A 16933-nucleotide genomic window follows, 5' to 3' on the forward strand; every position below is an offset into this window, starting at 1 on the left:
ACGCTACAAACCCATCCATGCGGCACATCAAACAGCGGCATTTTCGATAACTTGATGAATGGTATGCAGAAAAATAGTCTCAGACCATATCTGAACCGGTAGTGTCCCGGAACCGGTTCCGGGTGTCCCGCCGGAAGTGACCAAACATAAAAGTGAACTAAACCCATGCATTCGACACATCAAACCGCGGCTTTTTCGAAAACGTGATGAACAGTAAGCAGGAAAACATTCTCAAACCTTAGCGGAACCGGTAGTGTTCCGGAACCGGCTGCAAATGTCCTGCCCGAAGTGGCCAAGTATAAAAGTTAACCAAACCCATGCATGCGACATATTAAATAGTGGCTTGTTTATATTCCTGATGAACAGTGAGCAGGATAATATTCTCAGAGCACATCTGAACCGGTTGTGTCCCGGAACCGGTTCCGGGTGTCCCGCCGGAAGTGGCCAAATATAAAATTGAACTAAAACCATGCATGCGACATATCAAACCGCAGCTTTTTCGATAACCTGATGAACAGTAAGCAGGAAAGCATTCTCAAACCATATCGGAACCGGTTCCAGATGTTCTGCCGGAGGTGGCAAAGTATAAAAGTTAATTAAACCCATGCAAGCGACATATCAAATAGTGTTTTTTTTTAATATCCTGATGAACAGTAAGCAGGAAAATATTTTCAGAACATATCTGAATCGGTTGTGATCCGGAACCGGTTCGGGGTGTCCCGCCGGAAATGGTCAAATATAAAAGGGAATCAAACCCATGCAAGCGACACATCAAATAGCGGATTTTTAGGCATCTTGATTTGGCAAAACAAGTTTCTGGCCATATTGGGGACAAGCGATAGTGTTCCGCAACCGATTACGGTTGCCCCATCGGAAGTGGTCAAATGTAAAGGAGAACCAAACCCATAAATTCAACACATTAAATGACTTAACAAGAAAAAAATCATAGACCATACTTCGGAAAACCAAAAGTGTACCGAAACCGGTTCCAGGTGCCCCGACGGAAGTTTTAAGTGACCAAATGTAGAAAAGAACCAAACGCTGCGTATAATAACGGCTTCTTCGATAACGCGAAGAACGGTCAGCAAGAAAATAGTCTCAGGCCAGTAGTGTTCCGGAACCTGATTGAAGGGCCTCGTCGGAACTGGCGAAATGCACAAATCAACCAAACCCATACATGCATTACATCAATTTGCGAATTTTTAGGAAAACTGACTAATAATTTGCATGAAACTAGTCTAAGACAACATCAGGGACAATCGGTAAGTGGTAAAACGTGAACCGAAAGTGATAAATGTGAAATTGGACCAAACCTATGCGTGTCGTACCATAAAACCACTTTAATTCGACAATGATTGCTGTCAAATTACCTGGGTAAACTTTTAATTCGATAAACTAACATTTTTTTTTAGTTTTGTTTATTTGATTGTATGATTTGTTTGTTGTGGTGGTACGAATTGATAGCTTGTTCATTTTACGATTGTTGGCTTTCGAGGTTCACTGCGGTTGATCACCAAACGGATCAGGTGGCGGAAAGCACCAAATTAGAACTGCACGAGGAGCCGCTGCGGCTGTGAGTAACATCACAATATCGTATCATTCGTATTTACAGTGTATTACACTGTGACATTTGATCATTTTGACAGTTACGGGGTTTGACAGTACATCAAATAGCAGCTTTTTTTTATAACTTCTTCTTCTTTATGGCTCGACGTTCACAATAGAACTTGGCCTGCCCCTCTTCTACTTAGCGTTCTTTAGAGCACGTCCACAGTTATTAATTGAAGGGCTTGCTTTGCCTGCCATTGCATGAATTTGTATATTGTGAGGCATGTTCAATGATACACTATGCCCAGGAAGTCGAGAAAATGTTCCCGACCGGAACAGGAATGAAACCCGCCGTTTCCAGATTGTCGATTCATAGCTCTAACCACTAGGCCAACTGGGGACCCTTTTTTGATAACTCTATGATTCATAAGAACATAGACTCAGACCATATTTTAGACAACCGGTAGTGATGATATGATGATGATGATATTGTTCTACCATCTATTGTAGCAAGGCAGCTGCCTATAGCACTGGAATAATCTGAAAAGCGATTTGATCAAGATTGTGCTGTTGTTAGTGGTCAGTCATTCTCCTGTATGAAGGGTCAAAAAGGGTTGTGCGGACCCGCAAGCAGAGACACTTGCGCGAAACCCGTGTCAGGGGAAAAGAATCTCCTTCCAAAAGAAAGTTCTCACGAACAACTGCAAAATCAAGCCCTCGATTGACAGAATACTCCCAATAGATGGGGTCGAAGAGCCCGCCCTCAATCCACGAAATGTTAACAACAAGGAGGAGGCACTTCCAAGCTCCTGTCCAAATCGTTTCAATCGGGTGCCCTGATGGTCCCTCCCTTTCCCAATATATAATGAGATATGTACTGACATACATAGTGTGTGTTGTGTATGTTTTGTTATGCATTTGTTTGAAAAACAATCATAATCATGATTAATAAGCATTTATAAAATATGCAAAAACTTACCTGATTACTCCTGAAATAAAATGTGGATTAGCAACAAAACATTAAAAAAAAAACACATCAAATCTCGATCCTGGAATGTCTGCTCACCACTGATCGGCCACTTTAGGCATGAAAACATTAACAAGATCGAAATTTGATGTGGTGGTAGATCTTACGCCGCAACGCACCATTCTAAGGTGATCTACCCACGTTACGGGGTAATATTTTAGACAACCGGTAGTGTCCCGAAACTAGTTCTGGGTGTCCCACTGGAACTTGGAAGTGGTCAAATGTAAAAGTGATCTGTACCACCCATGTATAAGATAAATCAAATCGTGTTTTTTAGGTAACCTAATGTACGTTAGCAATGATATTGCCTCAGACTATATTTGGGAGACCCGGTGGTGCTCCGGAACCTGTTTCAGAAAGTAACCAAATGTACCATACGACACACCACATCACGGCTTTTTTAATAATCCGAGCAGAGTAAAAAAGCTCAATAATAGCATATTTTGATATGGACAACAAAAAGTGATATTTGTTTGTTTGAAATAAGAGGTAAAAGTACTGAAAATAATATCTCAATTTTACTCCTGGAACATCTTCATCATAGCACATTTAGCGGTAAGATCTAGCCAATAGCAGTGAGCTATTTGATTGATCTTCAAATATCATATTTTGCTATTGGTTAGATGATTCAAGAACAAATTTTTGCTATTATTTTCAGTACTTTTACCTCTTATCTCAAACAAACCAATATCACATTTTGATCGTCAGTACTTGAACTCTGCCCGGGAACCTGAGGAACGGTTAACTAGAAAATAGGCTCATACCACATTAGAGACTACCGGTAGGGTTACACAACCAGCGTTTGATGCTTCGCCGGAACTACGAAAGTAAATAAAATCAATGCAAGCGATAAATATGTGTAAGAGAACAAAATCTTGACATATTAAACCCACATACAAACAGACTTCTCACTATACTCACTACGTTCTTGTTTTCAACGGTCAATAAAATATAACCTAGAATGTGCAGAAAAAAACTTCATCGAAGACCGCAAAGTGATCCGTGATTGTGTAAAAATTATATCTTAGCTTGTTAGTATCGTCTTGATATTGATCAGCTCCCAATGTTAGCGAAAGTACTCAAGCAGTCAACTGAGAAATCTGATATTATTCAGCTCTGCTTATACGCTGAACACAACGTTGGACTATGTGTCATCAATAAGTTTTAAGTCAATTTAATGATGACTTTGATAAAATGCTTGCTTTTCTTAAAAAAATCAGGAACACTTTGACTTACGTCAACGGGAAGATCGTGTGAACATATACGACGAGAAAGGCACTATCACCACTAGGTGGATTAATTTGGGTTTTTAATTCTTTGATGAAACAAAGTGAATAACAGTTTACATGACATTTGTACTTGACTCTCCAAAAAATCATTTAATTCAAACGTGGGTGGATTTCAAAAGTGCGTGTCTCGTAGTTCAGTCTCCTCCATGTCTGTTTTCTCGTTGTTACGTTCGCTGAATGGATTGCACGGGGAATCACAGAGAGGAAAGGGTTTGCCTTCTTTTTTTCAGGGCACCGCATCTACTTTGAAAGGTCTCAAATGTCTCAAAGCATGTTACTGGAACCCAGTTGGATTTTGTCCCTTTTGAGACGTCCTGATGGAACTGCTTACCGGAACAGCGACTGAGGAATTGATTGTATAATCATAGAAATTGATATCTAAATGAACTTCATATTGTATGACTGCTACTTGCCGTAAAATTTATCATTTTAAACTAAAAAAATCACAATTTTCACTGAACATACTGAAGTGGAAACAGAGCTGCTGACATTTGGTTGTGGTGTGAAAAACAAAGCATACAGAATGCCCATAACAACCACGATAGCAATAGCTGCTTGGATCCAAAACTTTCGGTGATACTAAAAATACTATAAAATACTATCGTGAGCCAAATAGTAAATTCATGAGAAAGTTTAGAGTTGCAGGCCCCTTGGTTGATACAAATTTGAGCTCGATTGGTTAATCTTTTGTGAAGTTGTAATCGTTCTAGTGAAACACTATTTTTTTAAACAACTATTTTTTGAACTATCATATCTCGGAAACCAGTGAACCGAATTGAATGAAACTTTTATCGTCAATCAACATTATATTGATACTTGATATGACGCTACACACTTAAATTAAATCGCCGACCTCAGCAAACGGATTGCCGAGAATCCGGTAATAATTTTTACTGAATCTCGGTAAAAGTTTTTGTTTTTTTTTGCCGAGATCTCGGTAATCCAACTTTTTACCGAGATCTCGGCAAAGTTCATCGAGACTCGGTAATGGTTTACCGAAATCTCGGTAAAATTTTTACCGAGAATCAGAAAATATTTTACCGAGATATCAGCTGTTGGATTATCGGTATACCGTTTACCGAGATCAATTTTTGAATTTAAGTGTGTATAAAATGAAATCTTTTCTCACGATGAATGAAGTTATACCGGTTTGGCATTTTCATCCATATAGAAGAAAATAAGTCAAATTTACAATATCAAACAAAAATTACTAAATGTGTTATTCTTTCAATCCAAGTAGGCTCTAATATATCTTATCAGAGATATCTTGAGAACAGAAGCAGAAAATCTTTGGATATCAACACTAAAATTTAATGGCATTGATGTTAAGGTGACTTGGTGCATCACAGAATTTTCATAGGAATCATTGACTTTTCAATTTTAAGTGATAAAAAACGGGCAGTTCTGCAGCCACGCAGCAGAAAAAGTATCATCACACTCACCACGAGTGAGCATATGGGATGATACATTTTCATACAAATATGCGCTTTGGTGACTGAGTTTTATCACTTTGAAATTTCGAGCGATATTTCAATGATGCTGATGACGCACTACGCGTCCTTAAAAAAATACATTTTTTCAAGAAAGATCCAAAAAGTTTCAATCCATGATAACTACTTTTCAACGTTCAAAAAGTATCTATGTTTTAATTACATGAGAAGCATCTATGTATTGTTGATAAACGTTCAAAAGTTCATTAAATTCGGTTCACTGGTTTCCGAGATATGACAGTACAAAAATAATAATGTCTAAAATATAGTGTTTTACGAGAACGATTCTAGCTTCGCGAAAGATTAACAAATTGAGCTCAAAATTTTACCAATGATGCACATAGTAGGTAAACAAACAGACAAAACTTAAGTATTTTTGATGCACTCTATGAAAAGTTACTGCATGTTGAACTTTTTTGTGAGAGAAAAAAAAGTTGCCTATCCCAAACATGCTGGCCACCCCCTGTATGTGGTACAGTGACCGGCACAAAAAAATATCCACCATATAGTTGTTACAGTTTCTAATGAGCAAAAATGATAAAATATACCTTTCAATGAATGCACTGCATCCATTTTACATTGTTTTAGTAACACTAGTTTACAGCATTTTTGAACTCGGTAAGCTGACGATCGTTTTTGGCGTAGAATCATGCCCTGAGTTCGAAAACGCGAAGGAAAAAAATTACAGTAGAGCAGAAAATTTTTCGACTTTCCATACAAGGTTGATGATTTGAAATCGATTTTTGTTCTATTTTTAAGCAATGTCGCTCACTTCAAACATCTCATTCTCCGTAATCAATGCTCCGATTGAGCTAAATTTTTTACTGTAACTCGCCTACATATGATATGTCAAATAAACGTTGAGAAAGAATTTTTAAATTGTTTTTTTTCTCATTGAAAAAAAATACATTTCTTCATATATTTCTGGAAATTTAGCTAAATTTTAAGGAGATCGTCCTCAAAACTCCTCAATATCATGAATTTAATCAATCTGACGCAAAACCTGTATTCAGATGATCGAATGGTATTATATTCAGCTTTCAATTTATGGAAAAAGATTTATAATTGGTTGAACAAAACGTAAGATATTTGAATTTTATTAAATTGCATATTTTAAAAAGTTGTAAAACTCGATAATGAGGTAAAACTCAAAAACTGTTCTACTTTAAATATTTTGAAGCACGGTTTCAAAATCAGCGCTAAATTATGCTTCAAAAATTTTGGTCGTTGACAGAAGTTCACGACTTTCGTTGTATTTTGTAAACTAGTGTAATCTGTGTTGAAATATATTTGGGTTTTGAGGAATAAAGTGATTTCTGATAAAATTGGGAAAATTGTTTAAAAATTGGGTATGACAAAAAAAAGATTCACTTAGCAATTAATTCTGACACATACAAATTTCGCCAAATTTTCACACGTTTTGCTTCTTGGTGTATCCTATTGTGATGTTTTAGACATATGAAATTTATTTTGACATGAGTTTTATCAATTTTAGGGTGATATGGGGCGAATTCATTGTTCATGGTTAGTATTGACGGTTTCGCGCCTTATCGAACGCAACGATTTGAATCCGTCGTGGATAGAACCGTCGCCAGAGTCGTCGCAGCCAATCAGCAGGCGGGAGTCTGACGTTTCTCCGATCTCACTAACACAAACAGCAGCAGAGGTGGTGCTTGATTCGTTGCGATGATTCAAAAATCAAGACCAAGAATTGAAAAGACCGCATCAACATTGCGTAAACAAACACGTTTCGGTCGACTTGAGGCCTTCTGGGATCCATCCACACATCTCACCACCACTATCAGAAAGCTTGATGTTTGCGCTATCTGTTAGTGGTGGTGAGTGGGTGGAGTTCAGAAGGCCATAGGTCGATAGAAACATGTCTGTTTACAAAATGTTGATACGGCCTTTTCAATTGTTGGTCTTGAAATGACGACTGGACAGTGAAAAGAATTGTCAGACAAAAGAGGCACAAAACAAGCAACAAAGAAGGTGCGACGATTACTTTTTATCCCTACTGGTAACAGATAATGACATGATCTCGAAATTTTTTGTTGCAGACAAAACGGAAGCTGAATTTGTTGCGTACTATTCAACTCGTGAATAATCAACTATTACTAACCCAAAGTCGAAACTGTTTAATGATAGAGCTTCATCAGAGTTGCAGTGTTTACCGACTCGAAGTTACCGTTCGAAAATCGCAATGCAAGGATTAAAAATCTCTAAACTCGTGGTGTACGATGTTAATCCCATTTTTTTCAAGTTGGGACAAACTTATGTCGCATGTGTTGTTTTGTCGCAACAAATACATTGTCATTATTGTTGCGCGATGGTTGAATTTTGATTCACTGCGACTGGAAGTTGGCAGCGCATTTTGTTATGAAACCAACATACAATACAACCCGTCAAAAGAAGATACAGCATTGCAACAATATCGATTAGGTTTGGCTTCTCTTGATAAGCAAATTACCCACGAAGATCTTCAACAAAGCGATGAAGAGGACGATATCTTCCTTTTTAAATATCAGGATTTCAAGATGATTATTTGTTTTTATGATGTAATCTACATTATAGAGAATATTTATACTTCCATATAAACACCTAATGAGAGACACAATGATTTGGATCACTGACTCACTTGAAAGCGTATTTTCTCCATGTTACCGAGAATTGCACAAACTAACTGTGCGATATGAACAACACTTATGATGACAATGGATATCACTAATTAATCCACCTCACCATTTGTCCTCCAATCCACAGGCCTACCGAGAGCAAATTATTGGATTCATCTGGCTGGAAAATTTTGCACGCTCCAACAGGTCCGTAACTGCTGGGAAACCCAGACCCAGTCCCAAAAGTAGCACTGCCCGGCTATGGAAGGCGAGGTTAGCGTTCTTCTCGTGATAACAGTGATAATCGGAACAGTGCTAATGACATCGCTGCTCGCATGTTACATTTGTGTGTTTAGACAGCTGTGCTGTTCTAACGATATGGATCTGGACCGCAGCTACAGCCAACGGAGCTCCAAAAGGACATACACTCTGCGGGATAGCACCAACATGGCGGAAATCACCAACATCACCAGTCAGCAGACGGAAATTGAAAAGGTCTAGCCTAGGCCGGGCGAAGCTATCACTTCGCTCTAACAGTCCACCTTCCGGGAGATAGGAAGTTTATTGCTTGGTATGCAAATGTGATCAAACGGGAATTAATTTGTGGCACCCTTGGGTTTGTAAATAATTATGCTGCTAGTTTTACTGGTAGAGCTAGTGCTCAGAATGTGGAAACATTGTTCAGAGTGGAATGTGTAGTTAGTTTTTAATGTTCTTAGGTGGGATAACTAATCAAATTACGCCAAAAGATCGCTGAACAGCGTCGTTGTACGACAATTTATAGACATATGTATATTTAAAGGATTTTTTATATAATACCCAAAAGAAATACTTGTAACAACCTAAACTGGAATAATTTACAAAAGTTCCAAATTCATTTTAATATCACAATTCCACAATTACTCAGCACAGCAGTGTTCTCAGTTTTTAAAACATAAAGAAATGTGTAAAGGAAACGAGCGCAAATCGATGGATTCTACACGGAACTACAAATCAACCCAAATTTAAGTTGTTTTGACGCAATCCCGGTCTTCCGTGGAATAACTCAAATTTGCGTCAAACAGCGAAAGTGGTGAGTGAGTAGTTCTCGTTTGAGAGCGGCAAAAAAATTAACCCACTGGTAAGTTATTTTCACCCAACGGAGGCCTCAAATGACGCAAATTTGGGTTAACTCAAGAAAACCCAAATTTGGCTTCTTCCACGGAAGAGCAGCGGATGCGTCGGTGCTCCTCTCTTTGTTTTTGACAACATTGCGGTGGGGCGATGGAGAAAACAACCCAACTTTGAGTTAAAACTAAAAGCAGTTTAGCCAAATTTGAGTTTTTAAAACTTATTCTTTGGGTTTTAATATTTTTCCGTGTAAGATGAGGTATTACTGTTCATATCCTGATTGTACGTACGTTTTGAAAACATGGTACGAGCATGGAATAATTCCTTTTCAATCGAAATTTGCCTTTTTGGTATGCTTAAGTAGCGAATTCGATAGAATGAAATCCATTGGTTTAGTCAAATGCATACTGTTTCGTGTTTAAAGAAACAATTGCGTATGCATAGATGTACAACTAACAACCATGTGCAGAGTTAGTGCGAGCGTTAGTTTTCAACTGAATCACCAAGCGATACGCTAAAGAACACCAAAAACTGTCCTATCACTGCACATTGAAAAACGATCACGAGCACTTGATCGATATCTCTGATCAGTGCTTTATTCGAAATGAAATTTTCTCAAGAATTGGCTTCATTAGCAATGTTGAGATAATTCCATATTCTGAATCTGCATCTGAGCCTAAATCCAAATCTTCATCAATTTTGGTGCCCGGGAACCTATTCAAAAATCAATTTGAATTTTGTCTCTCTCTCTCTCTCTTCTTGGCGTAACGTCCTCATTGGGACAAAGCCTGCTTCTCAGCTTAGTGTTCTATGAGCACTTCCACAGTTATTAACTGAGAGCTTCCTCTGCCAATGACCATTTTGCATGCGTATATCGTGTGGCAGGCACGAAGATACTCTATGCCCAAGGAAGTCAAGGAAATTTCCTTTACGAAAAGATCCTGGACCGACCGGGAATCGAACCCGTCACCCTCAGCATGGTCATGCTGAATACCCGTGCGTTTACCGCCTCGGATATATGGGCCCAATTGAAGCAATTTGAAGTTTGTATGGGAGCGATTTGTCGAATCACTCCTCCCTCGTCGCATTTTGTACTGGGCGGAGCTGTCAAGCAGTTGCCCAGCTTTCAAAAGGTGATTTCAAAAAATCTTTAAGAAATTGATTTTTGGTATCAAAATGCAGTCTAAAAATTTGAAAAAATCATAGTGGCTCAGAAAAAGATGCTCTTTCGTATGAAAACGAAAAATCATTATTTTGTTCAAAATTTAAAAAAACCCAATTACATGGTGACAAAGTCATGTGCAAAAGACACCGCTGAAGTGAGTTATGATGCCTGCTCTGCTCATATTTCCCTAAAAATGAGAGTTTTTCGTTTAATTATATTGGGTGGGTTGATTGAACGTGAAGAATATTTCGTCCAGCTTTAGTAGAACCAATCAGAGACGCATTTGAACGTGTTCTGTTCAAAAGCTGTGCTCACAAGGGCCGTGTTCACCATGTTCAAGTTCACAGTTTAGACTTTAGAGGTACCGTAAAACGGGGTATCTTTGATAATGCGGGTAACTTTGATAGTGCGACAGGCATTGTTTACTTCATCATATAACTGTAATTCCTTCAACCAGTTAAGAAAAAGCAAACGTAGATCAATTCTATACATATGGAAGCTCATCTTAGACGTTTTTTCATTGAAACCTAATTCATATATAACTTCCTGGACAAAAATTAAAAATTTTTGATATTTTAAATTATTAAATATTGTACAGTTAAACATTTATTTCACCAAAGATAATGATTTTTGATAGCTAAATTCACTGTGTTTTTCACGGTGTCAGGCCATTCGGCCGAAGGTCATTAGGCCGAAGGCCATTCGGCCGAAGGTCATTAGGCCGAATGGTCATTAGGCCGAATGGTCATTAGGCCGAATGGTCATTAGGCCGAATGGTCATTAGGCCGAATGGTCATTAGGCCGAATGGTCATTAGGCCGAATGGTCATTAGGCCGAATGGTCATTAGGCCGAATGGTCATTAGGCCGAATGGTCATTGGGCCTTCTTCTTGCCGTTACGTCCCCACTGAGACAAAGCCTGCTTCTCAGCTTATTAACTGAGAGCTTCCTCTGCAAATGACCATTTTGCATGTGTGTATCGTGTGACAGGAACGAAGATACTTTATTGATGCTGAATCTACTAATATTTTACCCATGAATTTTTCCTTCTTTTAAATATATGCTGTTCTTTCTAGTATCATTGCTGAAATAGTTTTTGGCGCTGAAACTGCTGATATTCAATTCATAAATTTTTCCTTCTTTAAAACATAGGCTATTCTTTCTAGTTACATTGTTAAACTAGTTTTTGTCAAAAATTGTTGGAATAGGTAAAAACAACGGCTAACTTTCAATTCGTCCTGATGACCATTCGGCCTAATGACCATTCGGCCTAATGACCATTCGGCTTAATGACCATTCGGCCTAATGACCTTCGGCCTAATGACCTTCGGCCTAATGGCCTTCGGCCTAAAGACCCAGCATCAAAAAATCTATCTGATGTATTCCACAAGGGTTCTCTCATCATGTTCATACTCCTAAGATTTCAATCAATGATTATTATTTAATATTTCTATTAGCTAAACTGGATAAACTAGGCGTGTCACGGGTTTTGATTAACTGGTTCCGATCATACCTCACCAACCGTAAGCTATGCGTGAAAATCGGTGTAGCGGAATCGTACTATTTCACGAATTCATCAGGCGTCCCACAAGGCAGCAACTTAAGACCAATGCTGTTCTCGATATTTTTGACGAATGACGTCGGATTGGTTCTCCCTCCAGGATGCCGGATATTCTATGCTGACGATGTCAAGATCTACATGGTAATCCGGAATCTCGATGACTGTATACATCTGCAGAGATTGATCGATAGCTTCGAAGAATGGTGCAGCGACAATTTCCTGACTCTGAGTGTGAACAAATGCAATGTGATAACCTTCCACCACAAGAAAACCCCTATCCTCAACGAGTATATGATGAATAATCAACGGCTAGCTCGCGTCAATAATGTCCGTGATCTAGGAATAACTCTCGACGAAGGTCTGACGTACAAGCAACATTACTCTGACGTGATTGCGAAAGCCAATAGACAACTCGGTTTCATATTTAAGATAGCAAAAAAGTTTAAAGACCCGCTTTGCCTTAAATCCTTGTACTGCGCTCTCGTCCGATCGATCTTAGAGTTTGGATCAGTTATTTGGTGCCCATACCATCTGACCTGGATTGCAAGGATGGAGGCCATCCAGAAGAAGTTTGTACGCTACGCTCTGCGATTCCTTCCTTGGAATGATCCCGCCAACCTCCCTCCGTACGGTGATCGTTGCATGTTACTTGATCTAGAAACACTCGAACAAAGGCGTACTATTGCACAGACGATGTTCGCTGCAAAAACATTGACTGGCGAAATCGACAGCCCTGAAATTCTTGGCCAATTTGGCTTCTACGCTCCAGAACGTGTTCTGCGTGCCAGAAACTTCCTACACCTTGAGGCTCGGTCGGTCGATTACGGAATACACGATCCCATTCGATTTATGTCTGCTGTATTCAACGGTTTTTATGAGCAATTTGAGTTCCACAACAACACCACCACCTCTTTTCGCGGAAGAGTTCAACGACAATTGCTCAATAGGCAGCCGACGCATTAAGCTTGATGAGTTGTCTTCAACTGCAATACTGGTGAGTATGTTTCCAAACAACATAGCCGTATTTGTTTGAGCTACCTGGTCGCTTTTTTTTCATGCTACGCTACTACGAACATCGGATGAACTGCAACGATCCTCGAGCTAACGGCGATATCTAGTTTCCACGGTTGCTGCATATTTCTGTTTAGTCTTTAATTTGTGCTAGTAATAAGTTTTACATATCGTACCTTTCGTGTTTAGTTAGGCTTAATCAACATCTTTTATATATAGATTAAGAAAAGATATGGGGTTTTGACGCCTTCTTGTTTCCGGCAAAATGTGGCTGACTCAAGGAGGCTTTTCCCCATCATAATCCATTTCATTAAGACCTTAAGGTCAGATGGAATTATTAAACAAATAAATAAATAAATAAATAAAATATTTGATGAGTTTTTCAGGGCATTATCAAAATTACCCCAAAATGAAAACCTGATTCTCGATCACATGGAAAACATAAAGTCAGCCAAAAAATTTAAAATCATTTAATCCTTTAATTGCAATTGATAACTGATACCCCAGTAGGGGTATTAGGGGCATAATGAACACCCTAAGCAAATGAGTACGTTAGACCTGTATAACAGAGAAAAACTTAACATATTAACAGATGGCTTACAACTTTAACTTGTTTCCCACGTATTTCAATCATTTCCAGGTTGTAAAATGTCTTTATTGTGAAGAAATAGTGAATTGTAAACCGTGTGTTTTTAAAGGCTGGCAGGAAAGGTACGGGGCGAAATGGACACCCATCGGGGCATAATGAACACCCCTGCATATTTTAGGCTAATTCTTTGATTACATCGACCAGTTAAGTAATTTGCCCACGGAGATCAATACCACAGGTGTAATACTCCATTTTAGACGTGTTTACATAACATCGAAGTTACTTAAATAAACTTAAGACTAAAAAAACGGATTGATGTTTTCAAACTCTCTTGAACGCCTAACAGTATGCAATAGACGTACATCCATTCATAATTTCCAATGTTCATTTCGCCCCAAATCGACTACAACAAGCAATTTAAATGCTATTTTGAATAAATTCTGATCAAAAATAAAATACTTCATCCATTGCTCAATCTCCACATACATGTAGATAAGGTAACAATTCACTTATTTTTATGGTGGGCACACTCAAACACTGGTAATACCTTATTTGCTGCTCCTTCGAAATAATAAGAATTTCACCATATGAAAAACATATTTCAATTTCAATGATATTTTGGTTATTTTGGAGAAATATAAATGGAACTTTTGCAAAATAGAACAATTACTTGTTCCTTTACACTTATGCATTAAAAGTTCAACATAAAAGTCAGCGGTTTCGGCAAAACAGGGGTAATCGATTTTCGTTGCTGCAGACTACGCAGCTAACCATGAGGGTGCGATGTGCACTAGCTCCTCTCTGAAGCAATTCCTTCTTGGTGGTGGTGGAGAGACGAAAGGTTAGGCGACCATGGGAATGTTGTTAAGTGGGTCGAGGAAACAGTAGTCCTGGCTTTCACTTTTTAAATTGTTTGGTAGAAGACGGTCCTTAGTCCCACACTACCTGAACCTTCTGTTCGGGGTGTCTGTGGAGCAGATTATCACTCAATGGTTTAAAAGGGGAAAAAAACACCGGTCGAGTCTCGGCCAGTTCCTAAGCATTGAATTCATCTCATAAGTGATATAATTATGGACTGGAAGTGCTTCTACCTAGTCCGGTCGACGCCCATCTGAGCCATGATACGGCCAAGAAATCCGAGACTCGGCTCGTTGCTAACCGGGCATTTTACACCCAATATCTAGTAAGGGAACTTATTACCCACCAGAAAATTCACTAATAGGTAAGGGATCGCGAATGACTGTAATGCTGATTGCAAGCGCGGTGTCATCGAACATCTTCCATTTGGGTGACGAATGATTTGGCTCTAGCTTTGAAATGTCAAGTTTGAACACCATTCCGTGATCAATCTATCTAAATTTTGTTCAAAAACGTGCACACGCACGTAAGAGCAATAATGAATCATTTTTGATACGTTCACTGAACATTATTTTTAGAGAATTTTCAAGAAAATGCTGATTTTTCATAAATGTGCCTACCGGAACCTATAAATAGCTTTTATGCAAATTAATATCATAATTTATATTTTATCTCATTTTGGTATCATAATGGCCAATTTTTTCGAACTGTTTCATTATGCAACAGAAATGAGTTATATAATGAAAAATAGTTGCATAATGTTCATAATGCAACTCATTTGAGTTGCATTATAAATATTATGCAACTCAAATGAGATGCATTTTAAAAAAAATCATTGTGTAAAATTTTGTATGGAACTCGTTGCAAAACTCGTTTTTTTAGCACTCTTCGTATTTATCCAACTCGGCAAGCCTCCTTGGATAAATGTACAACTCGAGCAATAAAAATTTTGCAACTCGTTACATAAATAACTATTTAGAAAGAATTGTTGTACATAAATGGTACAAAAATGTTTATCTTTCATTATACTGCCGTTCTACTCATAGTTGTCCCATGTTATATGGGATTCCCATACAACATGGGACAATTATGCGTAGGACGGCAGTATAGGGGTGAGCACTTTGATTTTTTTTAAATTGATATTTTGGGACAGTCTACTGTAGACATTGCTTTACAAGAAAGTATTTCCTCATCCTATGTTTTGCACGACTAGTTCGATGCATTCACGCTTTCTTAAGGAAATCACAATAGGCGCATTTCATAGGTTATAAAGCATGATCTACAAGAATACAAACTTGACAAACAATCAATTAATATACCCACCTACACAATATGTACTGTCTTGGTTGACATCCAATTACACCAAGAACAATATGAAATGCAGGCTTCAGATGGCTGCTTCGATGTACCTACCTATCTGATGCCTTTGGGAAGGAGCATAAGAGAACAGTAAACTAGTGGTAGGTAAGTAATTTTTCACGTGATTTTATTTTCATTCAACTCCCTCCGGTGTAATGAAATTGTTTGCCACCAAGCAGAACACAATCTTGGTCCGAACATATCTGTCTGTGGGCTTCTTCTTCCATCGTCGACAGTGTAAGGACGACAACGAATAACGTTTTATAATTTGAATCATAGTAATTTAATTTGGTTTGAATGTTGAATCAGTTCATAAAGTAAATATCCAATTTAATTAAAAAATAACTGATGTAATCGGAAATCGTCCTCAGATTTTAATATCACCCTGACAGCGCAAGCCGTCGAACTAAAAAAAACTCCATGGGTTCTATCACCCTAGGGGAACATAGGACAAACGTAAGAGAATTATGTATGTTTCATCCTGGGCGACTGTTCGCTTCAATCTTGATCTGACGTAGGTCAGAAAAACGATTTCCTTTATTTCATTGTGGAGACATGGTCAGCATGAGCTACTGTGTCTGTCTCAACTGCGAAATGCTGTCGAATTCTAACCAAGTGCTTGCTTGCAGATTTCGTCTCCGTAGTGTGTGGTCGATCTTCTGTAGTAGGTATGGTGCCTCCCCATCTCCATTTACGTTTGCGAATTCCTGTTGAAATCGGTTTCTAATGAAATCATCGATGGGGCTCGACATCCAGTAGTGAAGCTACATCAAACATTGATTGAAGGAAATTTGCACTTTCTGTGTCATCTCTGTTGATACATACAAGGTATCGCCGTGTCGCTGATGGTATACAACAGCACAGCTCTGACAGAGGAATTGAAAATTTTGAAAATTTGGTACGTTGAGTAATCTAAATGGATCACAAAATATTTTCTAAACTCGCAATGCTGCACATTGGAGTAAATCATATCGAAACCTGATCATAAGTGAAAAAACTCAAAATGAATCAATTGGGTTTTCCGTTGTGTTTTTGCAAAGTGTAGTTGAGGGGCCCAAAATCAGTAACCATTTTGTAGATTTTGAGCTGAGCATATCATAAAATTTTATTAGATTTCAAGCTTTCAGGAACTTTTTTAAGATTGTTTCTACGATGATTGGAAAAAATACAATAAATCAGAGAAAATTGTGTTGATTTTGAAACTCCATACATTTTGTATGGGATGAAAAATTGGTTAAAAACGTTAAACCTCATTTACTCGAAAGTGAGTTTTTGTCACTTCCACCATTTTGCTTCTAACCCCCTCAGTTAT

General features: G+C 38.3%; 1 long non-coding RNA gene across 3 annotated transcripts in view; it reads left to right on the forward strand.

Moving 5' to 3' along the window:
• LOC115267003 (uncharacterized) overlaps positions 1 to 8848 on the forward strand; it is a 35450-nt gene extending 26602 nt beyond the window's left edge. For all 3 annotated transcript variants that reach the window (XR_009996348.1, XR_009996347.1, XR_009996349.1), the window contains exon 4: positions 8118 to 8848. This is a non-coding gene — a long non-coding RNA (uncharacterized LOC115267003). The remainder of the gene's footprint in view (positions 1 to 8117) is intronic.
• The last annotated feature ends 8085 nt before the right edge of the window (positions 8849 to 16933 follow it).

The sequence above is a fragment of the Aedes albopictus genome, chromosome 1 (assembly GCF_035046485.1).
Source record: "Aedes albopictus strain Foshan chromosome 1, AalbF5, whole genome shotgun sequence".
NCBI lineage: Eukaryota > Metazoa > Arthropoda > Insecta > Diptera > Culicidae > Aedes > Aedes albopictus.